This window comes from Triticum dicoccoides, chromosome 2A, assembly GCF_002162155.2.
Source record: "Triticum dicoccoides isolate Atlit2015 ecotype Zavitan chromosome 2A, WEW_v2.0, whole genome shotgun sequence".
NCBI classification, from domain to species: domain Eukaryota; kingdom Viridiplantae; phylum Streptophyta; class Magnoliopsida; order Poales; family Poaceae; genus Triticum; species Triticum dicoccoides.
The window spans coordinates 767,868,805-767,882,417 of record NC_041382.1 but is presented as its reverse complement, the minus strand read 5'-3'; the positions used below and the strand labels follow the sequence as shown (position 1 = coordinate 767,882,417).

At 42.1% G+C, this 13,613-nt stretch overlaps 1 long non-coding RNA gene across 1 annotated transcript; it reads left to right on the top strand.

Annotated features, from left to right (window-relative positions):
* The first annotated feature begins 123 nt into the window (after positions 1-123).
* On the top strand, positions 124-2,702 carry LOC119352399. The gene is made up of 2 exons (XR_005170166.1): positions 124-832; positions 2,077-2,702. It is a non-coding gene; the product is annotated as an uncharacterized LOC119352399 (long non-coding RNA).
* The last annotated feature ends 10,911 nt before the right edge of the window (positions 2,703-13,613 follow it).

The window sequence follows — 13,613 nt, the reverse complement described above, 5'->3', positions numbered from 1 at the left end:
CCACCTCTGCACCCCACGCCACGGGCTGCCGCCTCCGCACCCCACGCCGCCGGCCGCCGCCTCCGCCCCCACTCCTCCGGCCGCCGCCTCCGCCCCCACGCTGCTATCCGCCGCCTCCCTTCCCCATGCTGCCGCTTGCCGCCTCCCTCCCCAACAACGCCGGCGGCTACCCCGTGCTTCCACCCTGCTTCCACCCCCCCAGCTCTTGGCGCCGGGATGGCCGCCCGCACTGTATCGATGCGCCGCTGCCGCGTGCAGGAAGTTCAACGCCACAATCCCCTACCGTTCTATCTCGCTGTTGTTGGCGTGCCCCGCTCCAACTCCATCGCCTCTGCTTCACTGGTGAAATAGTGCAACCTGAGGAACCACGGGGGGTCATCATCAGTTCGTAAAGGAAAGTTGAATCAGTGCAGTGTGCGTGTTCAAAAAATAATTTCAGTTTTATATTGTATAGAAAATTTATAATAGTTCCCACTTTTCAGTCCATCTACTTCCCTATCACAAGTCCAATTAGTAGAAATTCAAATATGAAAATAGCATCCATTTTGTTCTGGTAATCATCTTGAACCAATTTGGTATGTATCAGACTTTCATATGTTGATTAGTAGGGTAGATCTCTGTTGTATAAGAAGTTAGATGTTGATTTGCAATTATGCTGTGACAAAATTTTCAGTCATCTTTTTCTTGTTGGTCCAGTGCATGTCCCGCAATGAGCCAGCTAGGACAGGGAAGTTGTTGGACACTGCCGTCTTCGTTGGCCGTCACGCTATGAGTGGCTATGGCCATTGGTCACCATTGGTCGTCGGCCGTTCTTCTTCGCCACCTCCTGAAGGTCAGCTTTTGGTACACGGGAATGAAACACCAGACGAAGCAAAACTGAGTGATCACGCGGGTGGAACACCCACAGCCGTCTACAACTCTCTCTGTCTTCTCAAAGATGGAGTGTGTTTGTGCTGTTACCTCTCTCTCTACCAATTGGTGTGATTAAATTTATATTTTGATCGCTGGATCCTCGTTTGTTATATCTAGCATGCACAAAGTTTGGAAAAGAGGCCCGAACCAATTGGGTGCACTCTACCTTTTTGTTCGTATATGCTTGGTAAACCTTGTTCAGTTTGCACTTGAGAACTTGTACTATTCCTGTTGCTCTCAAGCTATTTGTTTATATGCCTAAAAGAACTAAAATAATCCTTTTTGACGTTCCTTTGTTGTCAAATAAAAGCAAAATAGTTTGGGCATATGCAGTAATAACATTTCTTATGGAGCAGTATACATATTTAGAACTTTTATGCAGTTACAAAACATGAATTCTCATTCCCAAAAACCTGCAAAAAACATCAATTTATATATTGACATCTAGTAGTTCAGTTGACATCTGCTGACTGGCTGCCGGTCCTTTTCTTGTGTATGTTCAGTTCGACATATGGTGGTTCTTCAGATCAACATTGTGTGCTTTTTCAATTCATCTTGCAGCTGAAAAATGGAGCTCCCTTTTAGTTTAAATGGATCCAAATAATGGTTGCTGAATTACAGTTCAAGACCATTCTGTTGGTTTAGGCCGCATCTTGCTAGTTTGGCAACCATTTTTTGCATCTACTTGTCGACCGCTTCCATTTTGTGCTCCATGGATGTTTGTTCTTATTCCTGAAAGAAAGAAAGTAATCTATTGCATGTGAGAGGCTCGCTATCGAGACTGAGAGTAAATTCCATTTTCCGTTCTATGTTCATTTTTGAGATGATGGCTGTTGTGGTCCTTTATGATGAAGAATATCTATAGGATATACTGTGGTACAGTATGTATTATACAAACAGTTCATACAAAAAAAAACAAAAAATAGCCCAGTATTGTTATAAAGATATATAAAATCAGTCTAGTATTGCTATAAAAAACACATGTGACAGAAAGAACACATGTGACAGCAAGTCCAGGTATTACTACATGGGGAGTACAAAATTACTTTTACCGAGATTTCACTTAAAACATGCATAGCTACTAGCCATAGGAACTTAATTCTTCAATGGTTGCAAATTTATAATCTTCTTCTCCTTAAAATTTCTCTTCTGATTTTTCTACAGGTCTTCCACTGGCTCCCGCCCTTCCTCCGATGTCATCCACTTTGAAGACACTGACGCGCCCCATCAGGTCGTGGAGCAAGCATGGGAAAAAAGGGACTCGCATCCCGTTGTTGCGCAAGCCCTGCTTCCCGCTGGCGGCCATCTCCACGTAAGTTTGATATTTGCACTGCCCTGCTCGTGCAACGCATTGTCGCCGGCAGCCATTGTGGGCCCGTGCCTGGTGCTCTCTGTGTGTAGTGCCCAGGCCATTCACTGCCTCCACACAAGGCTGTTTGACGACGCAACCCTCAAGCAGTTCACCCTTACCAGCACAAGCCGTTCACCTCCGCCACACGAGGCCGTGCGACGACGCAACTATCAGAACGTTCAGCTCTGCCACAGGAGGCCGATGCAATGCTAAGAATGTTTTGTTCTTTTTCAGTACATGTTTTGTGTGCTTTTTAGTACACCTACTTAACGATTCTATGTCCAATTTCCCCTGTTTAAGTGTTCTTCCTATAGCACAACAAGAGTTGTGCGTTATTCCTTAATAAGAATTTGAGAAAACCTTATATATGGATCGAAACTAGCATATGTTCTGTTCTATTCTTGTAAATGAAGCTCCACTTTTGTTTTGTTTGAGGTTACTTGACATAAAATTAGTATATGTTCTATTGTAAAAACATATCTAAAATGTCATGATGCATGCTAGCAGAGATCTGAAAAATACACTCAGTTCCTATATTTTATTTCAGTTCAATTTAGAACTATTTGCAACTGTTCAGACTCGAGTGTTCCTATATTTTATTTCAGTTCAATTTAAAAGTATTTACAACTGTTCAGACTTAGAGTTTACAACGGAAAAACATATGGAAGTTTAGTGAGTGAAAATACTTGTTAGATTCATTTAAAAAGTGTCGTATAGTTCAACTTTTATATATAATAAATTCATAATGAAATGTGGGAGCAATTCAATATGTGTGTGTGTTGAAAACATAACATTACAGAGAAATTTGGTATGTACTCGTCGAAAAAAATCGCATCAATTCGAGAGGCACGGAAAAGAAAATTTGGTGCCAATAAAGTTCGAGGGAAAAAACAACTTTAAAAGGAAACATGAGAAGCTCACAAATTAATTCTGTGACATTGACGTCCAAGTTCTACAACTGATCCGTACAAACAAAAACGGTGGTCCGTTCAATAAAGGAAAATTGGTATAATTAAAAAAAATTGATCAGTACAAGTTAAAAACGGTGGTCCGTTCGGAATAAAAAAAATGACAGAAATTCAAATTGTACAAGTTCAAGTAAAAGGAAACCCCATGCAATTCCAATGGTAAAAGTACAAGTCATAAAATAATAGAAGTCCAGAACATCGTTGTAAAAAATGTTTAGTTCAAAAAAAGAATAAACATCATTTTCTTTTTGAAAAAAAATATCATTCAGTTCGATGATATAAACCATGCAAGTACAAAGCCGACGATACAATAACATTCAGTTCAACAATATAAACCATGCAAGTTCAGGGCTAGGATACAGTAAACCGTTGAAAATTTTACGAGAAAAATATTACCTAAAAAACAGAGCAAAGTCTAGTTAGTGAAAACACGCTTAGTACAAACCCATGCAATCATCAGTACAAGTACCCTTTTTCGGAACCAATGAAAATTACTCTAAAAAAATAGCTCAGTACAAACATACATATATATCAGTACGACTACTCTGTTTTTCACACGACAAAACAGCAGGATCCGTCATGTCGTATTCAAAATTACTCTTAAACGGTTGTGAAGTATAGAAAACGTTTAACATGACTAAGTTTCGCATTTTCGATAGCTATCCAACGGTATATTATTTGCCATATTTCGACAAACTTTTTAAAAAAATCACGATCAAAATCAAATTTGACCGTATTCGAATTCGTTTTTAAACCGTAAGGAATTAGAAAAAAATTTCTATACGAAAAAGTTGCGCATTTTACATAGCTTTCCAACGCCGTATCATTTACGTCAATCCGACAAAACGTTTGCAAAAAATCGCGAAAATACATTTCACCCAAAATTTCACCGTTTTTCAAATTACTTTTAAATCATATAGAATTAGAAAAAATAATACATATATGGAAGATGCGGATTTTCACCAGCTTTCCAACGCCATCTTATTTGTTCAATTCCGACAAACCGTTTGAAAATTGAGTCCAAAATACGATTCACGTTTTCGATTTTGAAAAAAATGGTTTTTTGAAAACTGCTCTTAAACCATAATGATTTTGCAAAAACGTTCAATATACTTGAAATATGGTTGTCAAGAGCTTTCTAACGATATATTACACGCCACATTCTAACAAAAAAATTACAAAAAGTTTTTAAACTAAAGAAGACGATCTGTTAAACACAATTCAAAGCATCAGTTCAACCACTTCGAAAACATCAGTACAACCACCTGAAACTGTCAGTTCAAAAAGGGTAACAGAATAATATTCTGTTACGCGTAACAGAATAGCCCAGATGTATATATATTCTTTTAGGGTGGTTGGCGAGTTACGTCTCGTAATTTCACGTAACTCTATCTCAAGATTTTTCTGTCCGTTAGATCTGAAAAACTCACTTAAAAGTATTATTTTTTAAATAAGGGTATAATAGTCCTATCTGTCCCGCGTTGAAGCATCGAGCGTGCCCACGCCAAGCAAGGCCCAAGACAGTCCATCCCTCATTCCGAATCCTCTCACCCTCCTTGCGGGCGATGCTAACCCTAGAGCCGCCGGCGGCCGCCGCCACTTCTCCTGCCAGCGGCTCCAACCATGACTTCCAGCTTCTCCCGCCATCAGCGCCCCTTCCCCAGAAGGTCTCCTCCTTGGCCCTCGGATTAATCTCCCGCTCCCGCTCCCGTCGGGTCCCTCATGAATCGTGAAACGGCGCGAGCGGGTCCGCGGTGAAGGCACCGAGGCTGCATCCCTGCAGTGCATGCCGCCCGGTGCAGGATCCTCAAGGACGTGGAGGAGCATGGTGGAGTACAACGACAAGGGTGAGGTGGAAGGAGACGCCCTGAGCATTTTTTTGGACGCCGTGAGCATGGAATGACCTTACTGCTCCATCTCCAACATAACTCCAGCTGCTATTGCCAGTTTGGTCTTCTCTTCTACATTGATCCGTTTAGGTATTACGCTTCTATTTGTAGTAAAGAAATTATATTTTTTGCATCTGCTGTCTCTATATCATATCAGTACTATCTGCAGATCCCAACTAATCAAGAGATATGAGGACAGGGAGGATGAAGGAGCCGCAGTTGTAAGTGCTACGGCGGGCGAGCAGGGATGCAACTGGAGATTGGTCAGAGACTGCAACATATTGTTAGCTTCATGAGGTTGGGAGCAACTGGATCTGGACCTCCCCGCAACTGACTAGAAAAGTATGCACAATTTATCTTTATCTGCCTAGTTAATCCTTTAGTTTCTTCCCCTTCATCTAGCTCCTTAGTACTAACTTTCCAAAGCTTCCACTCTAACATAAGGAATTTTCAAGAATATTTAACTACTATATTTGATCTAGCAACTATTAATACCATAAAACTAGAAAAGGATCTCATTGTTTCTGGATAGGGCTATTGCACAAATAAGAACATTGTTAGACAAAAAAGATAAGTGCACTAAATTGTTTCCCTCATAGTCCTAACCACCTTTTTTACCATACAGGCATTGCATAATTTAGCAAGTATATTCTGCAAGATATGTCCGGTCATCCAAATTTCCTGACATATTAATTAACCATTGACTTTTGTATGTTTAATCGAGCGGTCTCTAATGCTTTTTGTTGCTGCTGAAATTCCTTATTTTGCTATTTATCTGTTAGAGCATGCAAGAGTTGGCTTCTAAGCATAGATTCTATAAGATTCGCCACTGTTATTAATAACTAGTTGTTTTTCTCTTTGTGCTCGCTGCAACTAGAATAAATTGGTTACTACCTAACTTACTATAGCTGTGTGGATCATCCAGAGTTCATGCCAATTATAGTTTATTACGATATTAAATATCATGTTGTGACAAACTTACCTGCAGCTGCATCTCATTGACCATTATTTCTGGTCTGTAGGATGAGTGAAAAGCAAGAAGTGTACTATATTTCCGACATGTAGCACCTCATTGATCATTATTTCCGACCTGTAGGATGAGTGATCATTATTTTCAACCTGTCAGGATCATTACTTCCAATCAGCTTAAGAATGTGACCTGTTTCGATGAAAACTTCAATGGTTGATTGCATGCTACATAGCAGGACACTGCAATAGCTAGATTGTTATTGATTTTCTTAGTGACATAATTTTCCTTGTTAGAACAAAAATGGGTAGTGGGTTGAACAAAAATGTGATTCGTTGTCCTCTGTCCTTTGCAGGTGTTGACGATGTTCTCTGAACTCTGATCTCTCTCCCGTGTTTTCAGACAACAATGATCAGTAGTCCTTGGCACAATTTTACTTCTCTGTTTGCAGTCTAAAAGCTTGGAAAAAATGGGGGCCATGAATACCCGCATTGCTCTCATATCATGTCCATGAATGAAAAAGGGTACATAGTGCCATCATTGTTCATCCTCTCCCTTTGTTGCGAGCGTTGTCTGAATCAACTTAAACTTAGCTGACAAAAAGGCTTCATGTCTAGTTTTTCACCAGCCTTCACCTCTGTGCAGTTTTCTTGGCATGGGATCTGGAGGTCTAGAATAGGATGCTTATATATATTACCAACTTTTGTTTATGTTTTTGTGAGCCATGAGTGGACGCACGCGATGGGTGGTCTAGCACAGAACTGATTTGCTACTTCATGATGAGCAGGAAATGATTTGCTGCTTCGTGATGAGAAGATTGAGTGGACAGATGATCCGCATGATGTTCAAGGTTCAGGTTACTGTGGTTTGTGATTCGGTCATGTCCCGAGACTGAGAACGGCTAGCTGCACAAAGGAATCAGGTGTGGAGTTAATGGGTGACGATCATCAATAGAAGTTTTACTAAAATATTGTCACACTTACAACCTATAGTTTACTAAAGCTAACACTTTCATATCAGAAAAAAATACAGTTTAATGTAAAAGCACTGTTGGAGACACGCATGATCCAGTTTAGTGTAAATGATATGTTTGTGCAGGCAACACTCTTTTAAGTGGAAATTTGAAGGGAAAACCAGTATTCGCAAAGTGGTTCAGTTCGAGAGAAGGTTGGAACTTGAGATATATTGGAAATTATAATATGACGATTTGAAACATAGATAAAAAAGATTCTCACATCATTTCATCCTTTGGAGAACAAAACTTGAAGTGAATGTCACTAAGGATACCTTTCATCCTGACCCGTGCGAATATGGAAGACAAAAATTCAAAGCCTACTAACAAAAACTTAAAGCCTACTAATGAACCATTCAACATCATCCTCGTTCTTAAGTTCTCTCTGCGTGCAGAATGATCATACTCGTTCGGGCTCACTAGTACCAAACTTAGAAGGACCCATAAGTATCGCTCTTAGTGGTTCGGGCCCACAAGTATTGATCTTATTAGTCCAAGCCTACAAGCATTGATCTTACTCGTTCAGGGTCACTAGTATTGATCTTTCTCGTTCGGGCTCACTAATATCGATCTTACTCACCAGGGTCCACAAGTACTAATCTTAGTCGTCTGGATCCACAAGAACAGATCTTAGTCCTTCGGACCCAAAGTATCTCTCTTAATGGTTCGGGCCCACAAGTATCCATCTTAGCAGTCCGAGCCTACAAGTACCGATGTTACTTGTTCGGGCTCACTAGTAACGATCTTACTCGTTCGGGCTCATTAGTATCGATCATCTTCACCAAGGTCCACAAGTACCGATTTTAGTGGTTCGGGCCCACAAGTATCACTCTTAGTCGTTTGGACCCATAAGCATCGATCTTAATCGTCCGGGCCTACAACTACCGATCTTAGTCGTTTGGACCCACAAGTACCCGTCTTAGTTGTTCAGGCGCACAGGCATCACTCTTACTCTTTCAAGTCCACAAGTACTGGTCTTACGCATACATGCCCAAAAATACCGCTCTTAGTCGTTTGGGCCCACAAGTACCACTCTCAGTCATTCAGGGCCACAAGCACCGAACTTACTCGTTCAAGCTCACAAGTATCGATCTTAGTTGTTCGGGCCCACAAGTACTGATCTTACTTGTTCGGTCTCACAAGTAACGATCTTACTTGTCTGGGCCCACAAGTACAGTTGTGCTAGTGTGTCGAGACTACCTGTTAAGGTAGTTGTGGTTCCGGATGACTAAGAGCGATACTTGTGGGATCCAGAGTCCTAGTAGATCGAACGATCCATAGTGCTAGTTGTGTACCCATAAGTACCACTATGGCTCGTCCGGGCCACCAATACCTCTCTACGCTATCCAGGCCACCAATACCACTACTAGTAGTCACTCTCAATAACCCTTACCAACAAATACCACTAGAAATCACTCTGGGTCGTCAGGCCCCACATGCACCACTACGAATAACCGTGAGTCGTCCTAGGTCAAAAGTACCACTCTCTGAGTCGTCCGAGCTCACAAGTACCGATCGTAGCTGTTCAAGGTTAAAAGTACTGCTCTTAGTCGTTCGGACTGGCAAGTATAGCTCTGAGGCGTTCAGGCTCAGAAGTATGGATCTCACTCGTTCGAGCTCATAGGCTTACAAGTATCAGTCGTTCATGCCTATAAGTGTCGATAATACAACTTTGAGTTGTAGTATCTATTTTAGGTGATTTCCTTTAGTGACATTATAATGTAGATTATTTATGCCCCGCGGGTTGCCACTGCATCACAAGTGTTTTCCAAGTTTTTGAAACAAGAAGCTCAGCCTCTGTCTAAGGTAGGAACTGATGTATAATTATAAGCAAAATATATGGACTACAGATTGAAGAACAGATGGAAGAAGCAGTTGCTGGTTCCAACTTATGACAAATCATACATATCAAGTTTCCTCGTTTAGCTGCAGAATACTGATAGGGAAATGCATATGTGCAGTAACTTCTTATAGACAAAGTATAGTAATTGCAAAGTAGATGGGTCTTTTCTTTGCCAAATCATCTCTTTCCATATCAACGTGGTGCTGTGATCCTCCACTGATCCAACATAGATGATGACGCCATGCACCATCCCGCGCTTTTCTACCGGCGGTGAGGCTGGGCCGTCTGGCTCCGGCAGCTCCATGTGCCAATTTTTTGCACGTTGGAGGGGTCCTTCATCCACACCTCCACGAGAAGATACTATATCTCACAGCTATGAGAGAGCACTTCCGCCAAATATCTTCCCAGGTAAGGATATGTTGACTGGAGCCTCATCGTATATTTTCCTAGGGAATATAAATTATCACATATACCTTGATCTTCTCCCTCTGGCTCTAATGATGTGCTTTCGTATATGTCCAGGTCTGCAAAATAAAAAACACAGAAATTATGAGATTAATTGTGGTAATCAATTACGTGAAGAACAAAAGAAAAACTTACTAGCTAGTTGTTCTGAGGCTCGACCCTGGAGCAAGAAAAACTGCTCATGTGTAGTCACTCAGGATGCGTCCTCCAGAAATAAAAGCATACTCAAAAGACTCTGTGAACACCGAAGTAAATGCATTTAGAAAACAGTAGTAGCGGTACATATATAATGTGATGCTGGGTTAAACAGAAGTATATAACAAAGAATGGAGCGGCTTCCAGATAAACACGTAATATATGAGAGATTTAATATTTTCTTATGAAGCGAGAGGCACCAAAAATTTTGAGACATAAATATAAAATCATCCTAGTAGATCAACTTCAGTACTGACCGCTACTGCTACTGCTTCTGCAATTCAAGCTATTCAGATAGTTCAAGCTAGCTTGTTGTGGAATTTAGTTGGGCATGACACTGCAATGCAAAGAGTTCAGGTTAGTTGCAATCCAAGATAGGCAAACAGAGCTTTAGAAATTCATCAGAAAGTATGCAGAGACTAAAGGACATGAAGTAATGTAAGCAGAATGAAGTGAGCAAGTTAAATGTGTCTAGCAAACTGGGCATATTTAGTTTCAGAGGATTCCAATCAGTCAGTTCTACCGCTTAATTTCTATGTATGACTTGAAATGTAAATTATGACCTACATGATTTCCTTGTCTTTTAACCACTTATTTCCTTGGAGACTCAACCATTTCCTTTTGATTTAGAATATTTTCTCTTCGGATAGTTCTAGTGATAATTTATTTTACATTTTGAGTACATGAACAGAAGAAAATATTACTTCTTATACTAACCATTTTTATGCTAGATCTGCAATTATGAACTTAGTGACATAAACTCTGTAGCCTACTAGTTACTGTTAATTTTCAACACTTGTAATATTCCTCTTGTATCTCCTGTTATCTAGTACACATATGTGGAGTTTCTAGTGTTCTAGAATTATGTTCGCCACGGAAGCACATCAGTATCATGATTCATGCCATTCTGGTATAAGATGAACTAAACCTTATTCATCAACTCAGCAAATGAAAATACTACATCCTATTTGTACAGATTATGTGCTCTATTATCCTAATGAAACAAGACCTCATTGATGTGTTCGTGTTCCTACTCGAACCTGCAGACCATCCAGAGAATATGCTAATTGGAGAACAAAGGGGAGAACTTGAAGCTTTTATGCTAATTGGAAGAGGGGGTTTACCTTATTGTAGATTGTTACAAATTCTTCTCTGACGCTGCAATCATCTAGTCCTCTTGGATCGTGATCTTGGGGATTCATGTCAGCCTCTTCCAGCGGACCTTGCCGGCGATGGGAATGGTCGGATAGGGGGATGAATTGGTGATGGGAAGAACTGCTGGGGGCCATGGTCGAGGTAAACAACGGCACTGGCTGAGCACGGTGGAGGTAGGCGGGGCGGACATGGGGGAGGTGGACAGCGGCGCCATGGAAGCCACGGAGGAGGTGGACAGAGGCGCTAGGCCGGTCATGGCGCACGTGGACGGCGGCGCTAGGCCGGCCATGGTGGAGGTGGACGGCGGCGACGTGGCCATGGCGGAGCCATGCGGTGGCGATCCCTAATCCCCGCGGCGGCGTGGCCGGCTAGGTAGATACGTGGGTTCAATATGGGCACCGCAGGCTATCGTGTGACGGATTTACCCTTAAAAAAATCAACTGGTCCCACTAAAATTTTGTAACGGTGGGTAATTTCATGTAATTTTAGTTTTGTAACTCCGTGTAACTCCTATTTCCCCACCGTCAGATCAGGGTGGATGGACGGCTCATAAAATCGCCAATCACCATAACAGTTGTAATATATATATACCTAAAACTCATTTTCTAAATATTCCAACCAATAATACATAATTTTAAATATAAGGGAAAAACACAAGTGGAAATAACATGGAATTGGGTGAAAATATAAGTTGATTGATCATTTTTTTCGAAATGTAAGCTGATCAATTTCTTTTTGTTCACACACTTGATGGAATAAAATATCAATATGATAGTGAAATACGTGAAAATAAGTGCATACTTTTTTTGTGGATTAGATATACAAAATCGTACTAGTTTTTTGTGTGTGTGTGTGTGCAGATGCTAGTTCAGTAGTGCTAAAATTGAGACGTACGCGCGCGGAGTTCGTTGGACGCGCCGTATCTTGCCCGCCAAATTTTTTTCATTTTGACGCGAGCTCGCGCAAATTGGTTGTATGCGTGCATCCCTCCCCGACGCGAACTTTTCCCCCGAATCCCAACCCCGTGCCGAGAGCGCCGCTAAAATACCACCAAACCCGCAGCGGCGCAACTCATCCATCGCCAGGCCGCCCGTGCCCTCCTCAAGCCGTCACCGTTGCTGGCAGACGCCGCCGCCGCTGCAGACGCAGGGTGCCGCCGGCACTGCTGCAGATCTTGTTCCCGCGGCAGCTGCTTCAGAGGCAGCCGTCGCCGTTGCTGGCAGACGCCGCCGCTGCTGCCGACGCAGGGTGCCGCCAGCACTGCTGCAGAACTTGCTCCCACGGCAGCCGCTTCAGAAGAAGCCGTCGCGTCGCTGGCGGACGCCGCAGCCGCTGCAGAAGCAGGGTGCCGCTGTCGCTGCTGCAGGCCTTGCTCCCGCGGCAGCCGCCGCCGTAGGTGTACCTTACAGATCTGCCACCCTCAACATCATCAGACGCAGGCGGGGGCCTCCGCCGCTGCAGACACAGTCGCTTCTGCCGCTGCGGTCCTCAACCGACCCTGCCGTCCTCGACCGAGACGTCCTGCAACCTGCCACGTCCGCACACGAGCTTTAACTTCAGAACCAATGCTCGATTAGGTGAGCTCGCATGGCCTTCTTTCCTCATGTTTCTATATGCGTCCTCATGTTTCTATATGCGTCTGATCCATGCAGTTTAGGGATCAATTATAAATTGTCTATCTATCTCGTGATTAAACAAAGATGAAGATTTGTCCTTTGCATTAGTTAATTATAAGGAGAAGTAAACCTATTGGTACATATAAAAATAGGCTAATTTGCTAGCATGTGTACAGTACTCTGAACTGGTAATTTTCTTAACATTTTTTTTGTAAAAACCATTGCTTTAACCTTGTCTAATGTAACAAAATGAAGTTTGTTGGTCCTTTGACGTCTGTACTGTGCTGCCAACTATTCTACCAGGTCTCTAGAAGAATAGCATAGTTGGATGTACAGTGGGTGAAATGAACAAACGAAATATTCTGAAGAGTGGGTGCGCAACATAACAACTTTTCTTGACCATGTTATTCAGATTATGCTTAATGCAGACCGGTTTGGTGTGAGCTGACCATGTTTCTGGCTGTTTCCCTGTGTTGAACTTAAAGTTGTATCTCGGGCACTTATTTTTTCTCTAGTTGTTTTTTGACCCGATGCACATTTTTCTACTGCTATATATACATTTGCCAACTTAGAAATGTGTAATTTTATTTATTTGTTTTTCTGAACCTTACTAATGCATTTTATTTCAATTTACAGGGGGACTTTTTGTGTTGATTAATTGGTAGCAAATGGTTGTTACCAGGAGCAACCATGACAGTTAGCTGTTAGGCCGTGCACTTGGCGATGGTTGTGATTTGTTGTCCTAGTGACTTATATATCATGCACAGTCAATGTATTCGAGGTTACTAATTGGACAATCCAGGTTACTAATTGAAAAATCGTATGTAGATGACAATTTGTGAGGTCTACGTACTGAGTTGAGCTAGATGCCATCTTCTGTAAAGTCTGGTAATATTGTGTCACTAGTAGAAAAAGGGTCAAACGTGAAGCACATTAGTGCCGGTTTAAATTTGAGCCGGCACTAATTGTACTATTAGTGCCGGTTCGAACGGCTATGCATTAATGCCGGTTCGTGTTGAACTTTTAGTACCGGTTCGTGCCACGAACCGGTACTAAAGGGGTGATGGCAGGCTGGCGTCAGGCCGGGGCCCCACGATCACCTTTAGTACCGGTTCGTGTCACAAACCAGTACTAAAGGACTAACCTTTAGTACCGGTTTGCGCCATGAACCGGTACTAAAGGGATCTGACCTATAGTACCGGTTTGTGACACAAACTGGCATTATAGGGCAATTTTCAAA